Here is a 9,446-nt window from a genome sequence, read left to right as displayed (position 1 = left end):
TCGAAAACAAGGGGGCTTTTTCCGCAACGGTCTACTCCCCGTATTGCTTGGGGCGCCAGAGGGGTGACTTTTTAGAAAGTCGAAGGACATCGTTTCTCTGTTGTCAGAGATCTCGATTCTTTACATCACCCCCCCTCCTCAATTGTGGCGCCCCGCAACAATCACTCCCAGCTTCTGAACGCGAATAGCAAGGGAATGCGACGGAAGAGCAAGATAGAACAGAAGGAGGCACTATAAGAATGAAAAATGGAAAGTAAAAGCGAAGTAACTGCGGCAATTTTATGGATACGGAAGTAGAGAGAGCGAACGCGAACATAGAAGAGACACTGTGGCAAAATTATGTGAAAAATGAATAGCGCAAACAATGGCAACACGATAAAAGAAAAAATGGAAAAGAACAAAGCGATGATTACTGCTGGAAGAGTGAGAGTGAAAAGCAGTACGACAAGAATTAATAAGGCACACTGTGACCAAATTATACGTAGAATAAGTGGAGGGAAATGAAAAAGCAATGGGGAAAAAAAAGGTAACGACACTATGGCGACTACTAAAGGAAATGATAGTATAAGGGGACGACGTTAAGAACTGAGAAAAAGGGAACACCTTGGCAAAATTATAAGGGAAAAGGAAATGTGCTAGCGATGAAAAACGACACTATGGCAATTTTATTCGACTCTTCGTGGCTGTGATCGGGGTCTACGTGGTAAGAAGTCCTCGCCTTCCTGCGTCATGTGTGGCGGTCGTGGTTGGCGCGGTCGCGTACGGCGTGGCGGAACTGCTGCCGATGCGGATGCGGTGGATTGGGATGGGTTGGTCACGGTGGTTGTTTGTACGTCGATGGACATGGGTAGATCTGCAGCGGTGATGGCCAATGGAGGCTTTTTGAAAAAAGTCATTTGGAGGATTTTGGAAAGGAGGGGGAAAGCCTTGAGTAGTAGCGAACCGATTCCGCAAAATCTCACGGCCAATACTGACAACGCACCAAATCCCGAGACTGCTCCAAAATTCTTTACCCATCCACCGATCTTAGCAACGAAATCAATGTTCGGTGCGTCGCCGTGATGAATGAGTACGTTTGATGTCAATAATTGACGTGAGTTATTTTCTGCGTAATGCTCATGAATAGAAGCCAAGATGTCGGCCATCACCGACGCGTGACTCAATGGCCCGTTTTGCATCGCGGGATTCATTTGCAAAAAATTTTGTAGAGAATTATCAGCTTCATACGTCGCCAATCCGACCAGGCGTCTGTCGTTTGTTGGAACTGTTGTGATTACCGGAACCCACCCACCATCCGCGTAGATGTGAGTTTTCCCATTAAATTTGACGTAGTTAGGTTCAGGCCAATAACATGGGTGATATGGAACAAGTTGCCATCCGTTATGGGCTATTGTGAAGTTCATAAAACGGGGCTGATTTCCACATTTCGTCCGCTCGGCCCCGAAGGATACATTAAAAGGTGCGCAACGTGCTACCTCAACCTGCGCTCCATACACCGTCAATCTTGAACAACTAGGCAGTTGAAGTTGGGTAGCCGCGTACCACCAGTCGTTCTTAGCACTCAAGAGGATACTATTGCGTGTTGCTTTTCGGTTCTCGCATTGGAGGCGTCTAATTTCATTCGCCAGCCGATTTATTTGGTCTAGTGCCAGATCCCTGGTATATTGATGATGAGCCGCCTGCTTGATCTCTGCTGCTGATGACGCAGGAATCTTACGCTCTGTGGTATTCTGGGAATCGATGCTGTCGTAAGACCCGTTTGTGTGTACTTCGACTAATAACGGAGTGGCTAGTGGTTCTGTAGCGTTCGTAAAACCCGAGGCATATGAGGTATACAGTTCCGGCGTTGGTATGTTAATGACATTAAGGATTTTTTCCATTCCATTAATGCTGAACAAGGCGGATTTGCCACACCGTTCTAATTCCTTCGTAACATTAACGAGGTAGTCTGTTTGGTTGATCCGGTCCTGTAAGCGCCGCATTTTTGGATCGTGAGTCTTGTACAACAGGCCGTCGTTTACCAATTCGCCTGCTAGTTTGAGATCACAGGGTTTTTTTTCTTTGTACGCGTCTTCCCAAATAAGCGTTTAAAGGTTTCTGGTTACGGAACCGTTATAGGGGAATTCGATTGTACCGACAAGGGAGTTGATAGTGCAATTGTCGCACTCACTTTTCAGCGCGACCTCCGCGATTTTACAATGGAATGTGACGGCCCAACGTTTTGTCATCCAAACCGGCTGTAACGATCAGTCATGTCACGTTATAGGTGTACTTGTGACTGCCTCTCGCGTACATTGTCTCGTTTTTGCATTTCCTTAGATCCCGCATTTCTTCACAGTCGGAAGTGGATACTGGAACGGCCCATTTATTTTCAGTAGTGTAATGCCAACCGAAGAAGTCGGTAAAGATAGATCGAGTTACCGCCCACATGCGACAAACGTGTCCTGGGAATCGTTTAACTTCTGGTAAATAGGAGTACAGGGTGTACGTAACATTTTTTTTTGGGGGGGGGGGGCAGGATCTTCCGATCCAAGGAGGCAGTCTTCATCGTCGAAGGCGATGAACCCATCCTTTCGCTCGTTACTACAGTCACATACAGTGGTCATGATTGCCCCTGTCGTGTGTAGGCTGGCGAGGAGAACTAACACGAAATAACTAGAGAAGAAGACAAATTGAGTCTGATATTCCGAACTAACATGTTGAATGGGCAAACAACAACAAAAAAAATTTACGGAACAAGACGAGTATACAACGGTAGAGGAAGATGGGAGTGGGGCTGGGTGTTTATCGCTAATCTAATAGGAAGTCTCGGAACCTGTCCGGAGGACGAGTAGCTCTTTTTGGGCGTGAAATTGTGTTACTTTCTTCCAGGGGTGCTGGAGGTACTCTAAGGGGGGTTAGCGGAGGGGGGAGGTTTGACCAGTCAACTCGACTTGGCTCATGACCCAGATTTGGTTCGATCTGGTGTCCGTTGGTTTTTTTTTTAGCCGTCTGGTTCAAGTGGATGAGAGGGTCGAAATTAATTAAGTGGGCGTCTCTGACGTCATTCGGCGCGACAGCGTCCAAATCGATCAGTTCCCCGTCACCTTCGTGATCCGGGGTATTGACTTCATCTCCTGCTTCTACGTCGGCAAAATCCTCTTCGTTGTCGGAGTCCTCTTCTCTTAGCCTGGTGGCTCTTAGCTTAGACTCTCGTAAATCGTCGAAATCGACGCATTCCTCATCTCTCCAAATCATGCACTCTGTCAACGCCTTCAGGCGGTTGACGTGCGTAAGCTGGGTACCATTTCCATTGTACGCACGGATTTCTACCGTATGGTTAGGGAAGACTTTTGAAACTCGAAAGGGGCCTTGATATCGAGGGTTTAATTTTTTGCTCGTTCCTAATTGAGTGACCCTTACGTCCAGGAGGACGCGATCACCTACTTCAAAGTTCTCTTCCTTGGCTCTCTTATCATACTGGATCTTCTGCTGCCTTCTAGCTTCCAATAGGTTTTCTCTGGCTAGCGCAAAACCTTCTATTAAACGTTGCATCGTTTTGCTTTTGTAATCACGAGGGGTGATTAACTCCGGTTCCGGTCTTAAAAACCTGTCGACAACCATGTTTGGGTCCCTAGCTGTAATTAAAAAATACGGACTCTCCATCGTGGAAGAGTGTACTGAGTTTCTATATGCCGAGGCCATTGGGCCGAGGACTTCTTCCCATTGCTCGAAGCCGTTAGCAATATATTTTCGCACCATGTCCACCACTGTTTTATTAAAGCGTTCTGTCATCCCATTCGATTAAGGATGATACGCCGTCGTTGTCTTATGTTTAGTCCTGAGCTCTTGACATAAACTGTTGAATAATTGAGATGTGAAATTCGTCCCCCTATCTGTTATGATAATTTTTGGGGGCCCATGACATAAAAAGATTTTGTCCATCAGCTCCCGGCAGGTCGTTTCTGCCGTTTGATCGGGCAAGGCTACGACCTCGGTCCATTTAGAGAAAGCATCAGTCATGACGAGTACATATTTATTTCCTTTAGAAGATTCGGGTTTAATAGGCCCTAGAAAATCCATGCCGATAACTTCGAATGGAGCCGTCGTGATCTCTAACGGGTGTGAGAACGCTCTCGTTACTACCCGTCTTTGCAACGCACAAGCTTCGCACGACTTACAATAATCCTTAATATCACGCAACATGTGGGGCCAATAGTATTTATCCCGTATCCGGAGATACGTTCGTAAAAAGGCGAGGTGCCCTGCTAATAGCGAAGCGTGATATTCTTTAATAATACTTTTCCTCAATTAATACGGCACGACCGTTTGCTCTTGAATGAATTGCCATCTTTTTTTCGAAGGTGGGAGAAAATCCCTCCTCAAAACCCCTTGTTTAATGTGGAACAGTTCAATCTCCTTTATCCAGTCTGGGTTTTCCAATTCGGCTTGTTCGGACAATGTACCTTCGTTGAGATAACGAATTATTTTTGAACAAGTTTCATCTTTTCGTTGCTCCTCGATAATATTGTCAGTGAAATCCGTTCGTTCCTCGGCAGTTACAACACGAATACGAGAGAGGAAGTCTGCATTTGCGTGCTCCTTTCCTGGTTTGTGAGTAATTTTATACTTGACTGCCGACAATTCAATCGCCCATGTACCTAGTCTGCTTTTCTCATCCTTGTGGGTTTCCAACCACTGGAGTGGTCTATGATCGCTAATGATTTCAAATTTGTCGTCCTGTAAATAGTGACGGTATCTTTTTATTCCATAAACGATGGCTAAAGCTTCGCGCTCTATAGCTGAGTAGTTCCGTTCCGCCGCATTCAAGTGTCTACTCGAATACGCAATCACGACTTCCTTCCCATCCTGAATTTGACTGAGCACCGCGCCGATTCCATAGTTACTAGCGTCGGTGAAAATAAGGAACTCTTTATCGAGATCAGGGAAGGCGATGACAGGTGGCGTAATGAGACATTCGCGCAACGTTTCGAAAGCCTTTTGTTCGGCCTCTCCCCATGTGAAGGTGGCGTCTCCAGCATCTTGTTCTCTTACAATTTTCTTAACTTTCTTGTTGTGATTATCCTTGTTCTTTTTCTTTTTGGTCAATTCTATTAACGGATGCGCGATATCCGCGAAATTTTTGATAAAACGCCGATAGTAGGATGCGAGCCCTAAGAACGATTGAATTTCTACAATGGTTGTCGGCCTTTTATAATTTTTCAACAGTGTAATTTTCTCTGGGTCCGGGGCGATTCCTCTTGCTGAAATCACATGCCCCAGATATTGCACTGATTCACACATGAATTTGCATTTTGAGAGGCCGAGTTTTAAATCGGCTTCTTCTAAAAGGTTGAAGATGCGTCGTAAATTTACTAAATGTTCTTCTTTCGATTTTGAGAAGAATATAATGTCATCGAGATAAACTAAACATATTTTCCCGATGACGGAACGTAAAACATAATTCATTAACCGTTGAAATGTGCCAGGCGCATTAGTCAACCCGAACGACAACCTATTCCATTCGTACAGATTGTTATCCACTATGAACGCTGTCTTTTCTTTGGAGCTGTCGTCCATTTCTATCTGCCAATAGCCTGAAGCTAAATCTAAGGTAGTGAAATACTTTTGCCCGTGGAGTAAGTCTAGAACATCGTCTATTCTAGGCAAGGGAAAGGAATCTTTTTTTGTTATACCATTGAGTTTTGTATAATCCATACAGAGTCGGATTCCTCCGTTTTTCTTTTTTACTAATACTACGGGGGGCCACCCATGGAGATACGGACGGCCTTATTATCTTGTTAACTAATAACTCCTGCAAAATACTGTCAAGCTCTGGTTTTACGTTTTGGTGTATCCGATAGGGGCGTAATCTAATGGGTCCTTGTCCTTCCGTATTAATGTGATGCTTTACTAGCCCCGTTTTCCCTAATTCTCCTGTAGTGGATGCAAATATTGATTTTCAATCGATTAAAAAATTTGTAATGCTGGTTCTATCTACTTCTGACATATCAGGTGGCAAATTGTTGGCAAAATCTACAGCACTGGACGACAGCTCGCGCTCATCACATGAATTGATATTATCTTTTTCTATCCGGCAGAATCCTAACGTTCCGATTATTTCATACCTTGGTAGGGAGATTGGTTTATTCGTTTCATTAACTAACGCTATTGTAAAAAGGGTCTCCTCACTACTCTTATTGATGAAAGGATCAACTCGTTTTCCGCTGTTCAGTCCCGGTCCTCTGTGAAAAAAAACGCAAGATTGGGAGGTAGCTTAGCCCCATTCCCTTCCGGTTCAACGACAGTGGCACTAAAGGGCTTGATCGTGATCTTCTCTCTTGCTACGATGGTGGGCGAGGAGTCCGGTTTCAAGGTTTGTTTTACTCGGTAAATTCTCCTTTCGCTACCATCAATGATGAACTTGTGCTCGTACAATGCATCTAAACCTAAGATGCACTCCTCGCTGATGCTATCAATGACGAAAAAATCCTGCAGAAGATTATCGCCTTAAACTTGAACTTGTAGGGTCACTAGCCCTCTTGTAACTAGTCTGGTGTTCTCTACACCGTATAAATCGACCGGAACGTCAGCAGTAAACTTCATTACACCTTCCTTCAATCTGTTAAAAACTTCTGTCTTAATTAAACTTCTACCCGCCCCACTACCTAAAAGGCCCTTGAATTTCTTATTTCCAACTTGGATGGGAAGCCGCGGTATTTTATTTTTTCTGGTTTCTATTACTTGATTTATAATCTGCCGGGGTTTAGGACAAGGCCCACCGTTTTGCCCCACGTTACAATTGGTGGCTTCTAGTTTTCCTGATTCCAGGGGTTGAGCTGACCAGGATTCTGAGCTGGCGACGCATATCGGGCGTCGGAACGAAGTGGTGCGGATGGGCAATCACGCGCAATGTGCCCACCTTGATGGCATTTGAAGCAAGTTGGCCCATTTTGTCCCCACCCACACTTTTCAGTGTTGTGAGTTGTTGGGTTCCTGCCATTATTTACACAATAAGCACAATAACGCTCTCCTCTGTGAGGGGGTCCATTAACCGGATTATTGTGATTATCCTTGTAAAATGGTGGTGGATTACGATGTACTGGTGGTTGATGCGGAAACCGAGTACTATTGTCTGTAACCAAGCCACTGTGATTTTTTTGATACTGTCTCATTGGTTGAGCCTGGGGGATCGCTTGGCTCATACCGGCGACCTGGAGCTGCAAATTTCTCATCATTTTCTCTGAGTCTCTGGACTGTTTCATCATATCGCTATAACTCTTATTACTAGCTTTCAAAAGGTTTTTCAATTCCTCTATTTCCTGTTTGCTTTCCGCTAATTGGGCGTTATGGCCCGTGGCGACGGCATTGATTGACTCGTGGCTCTCATTTTCTGCGAAAGCTGCATAATGACTGATTTTAGTTCTGAGATATCGTTTTTTGTTTCCCTCAATTCCTGGGCATTAGCATTTTCCGAAACGGCGTTGACAAATTCGACGCTCCGTTTCTCTAGTTTCCCTTCATTTAAGATAGCTGCACATTTTTCTGTGGCTTTTAAGTTCCTATAGTCTTTAAAACTCATTCTTTCGCGTAGGTTGGGTTTTAACACTCCCAGAAAGCCATCCATTAACATAGTCTCTCTTAATTTGAGGACATCTGCATCAATTGTCTTTCCTACTTCCGTTGGGTAGGAAAACGAGTAAAGCTTCTGTAACCGGCAAGCATAGTCCCTGATAGATTCCCCAGAATTACGGATGCAATTTTTAAACTCTGTAAAGTACATTTTTCTGTTATCCCCTCCGTGGAAGCGTTCATGGAGATTCTGTTTAACCTTAACGAATGATTTTGCTTCCCTTGGATAATTTAGCTGGAAGGTTGTAATACAGTCCCCTGCAGACCCAAAAAGCTTTGAGCCTAAAAGTTTTATTTTTCTCCCTTCTTCAAAATCAGCGGTGTCGACTACCCTTTCAAAATGTTGTATCCAGTCCTCAAATTTGGTTGACCCCATTCCATTGAAAGCGGGTACCTGAGCTAATAATACTATCGTTTGTTGTTGCTGGTTCTGCAATAACTTTGACTATTGTAATAGCTCTGGTTCGTAGCAGAGGAGCAGTTGACCTCTTTTTCGACTATATCTACCGCACGGAACTCGCTCGCGCCACAAGCTATTTTTGTCAACGCCAAGGCGGCTTTCGCTCCTGCTGCGGCATCTTCTCTTGACGCCCCTGTCTCCCGCAGACATTTGTACAAAGTCTCATATGGGTTTGGATGCGCCATCGTTGGTCTAGATGGGTTCGTGTCGACCGTTTGCTGAGAAGGGGTCGATTTGAAATTTACGCTTTTGTACGGAGTTAACTTTGTTTATATTTGTTTTGACGAGGACGGCTGGGGTTTTTCGAAGGGGGGATGGGTCGTTTGAGTTTTTATTTGTCGAGTGCACGGGTGAGGCGTCTGCGTTTCCACCAATCGGGTTGAAGGGGAGATCGTCTGTGTTCCTACTTGATTAGTAGGAGCTAGTTTCTCTGTCGTTTGTGGTGATTGGTCTGTATAAAAATTCTGATATCTGCTAATAGGCGTCGAAGAATATTTGAGGGGTGGAAGTGACTGGTCGTCGGCCGGCGTTTCTACTTTCTCTTTCCTTCTTAAATCTGCCTCGACACGTTCTCTGGTGCGTTCAAGGTCTTGCTCGACTTCTAAATCGTTATGAGACTTCACGCTGCTGAAATCATCGTTGTCATCTGCTGACTCGGGATCACTTTCGAGTTTGAGATAGATGTCGTTAATCAGAGTGGACTTGACAGGTTTAATCGTTTCTGGCACAAGGGGCTGGAAAGCTTTGTTTCGATTACGTTCACTGACTCGGGTCGGCGGCTGGCCCTTTACTCGGATGTTGCGATTTTTCCGCACCGTTAGACCCGGACCCGACTGCTCAGGTGCCTCTTCGGTGCGAAGTTCGACGTCTTCCACGTCAGTGTTTAATTCGGGATAAAGGCGAGTATGGGTGACAGGTGTCCTAGGTAGGGATTTGCTGACGGCGTGGGCCCAATCGTCTTGACGCTGGCTGGACGTTTCCCCGATCAAGTTTCGAATTGGATTGGACGTGCTATGTAAACCTTTTCCTTTACTTAAAAATGCTTCATGGTCTTCTTCGAACGAGGAATTTCCGGGCAGAGGTTTAGGCTCGACAAGGTAGTCGTTCTCGTTTTCGAAATAGGCGTCGACTGAGTAACAGTCGTCGTCAACGGCGGGCTGGCGTCGTTCCGCTGATTTCGGAGAGAAAGTGGTCAAGATAGACTTCCCGAGTGTGTTGAAAAAGCTAGGCTTGCCTAATTTTGCTTTAGGGGCTACTGGCGTTGCGTGGGCTATTCGTTGGCGAGTGGTTTTCTGCGGTCGGGACGGTGCACGCATTCGATCCAGATGGTGCAAATTGTATCACCCAAAAAAATATCGTAAAGGGAAAAAAATGA

General features: G+C 45.2%; 3 pseudogenes; all 3 read right to left on the bottom strand.

Moving 5' to 3' along the window:
• Window positions 1-665: 665 nt before the first annotated feature.
• On the bottom strand, window positions 666-3,489 carry LOC116936758 (annotated as a pseudogene).
• A 2,452-nt stretch (window positions 3,490-5,941) lies between these two features.
• On the bottom strand, window positions 5,942-6,699 carry LOC123470265 (annotated as a pseudogene).
• A 61-nt stretch (window positions 6,700-6,760) lies between these two features.
• LOC123470069 lies at window positions 6,761-8,256 on the bottom strand (annotated as a pseudogene).
• Window positions 8,257-9,446: the final 1,190 nt, after the last annotated feature.

Source organism: Daphnia magna, linkage group LG2 (assembly GCF_020631705.1).
Source record: "Daphnia magna isolate NIES linkage group LG2, ASM2063170v1.1, whole genome shotgun sequence".
NCBI lineage: Eukaryota > Metazoa > Arthropoda > Branchiopoda > Diplostraca > Daphniidae > Daphnia > Daphnia magna.
Note: the sequence above shows the minus strand (reverse complement) of the source record. Positions and strands in the feature narration are given on the sequence as shown.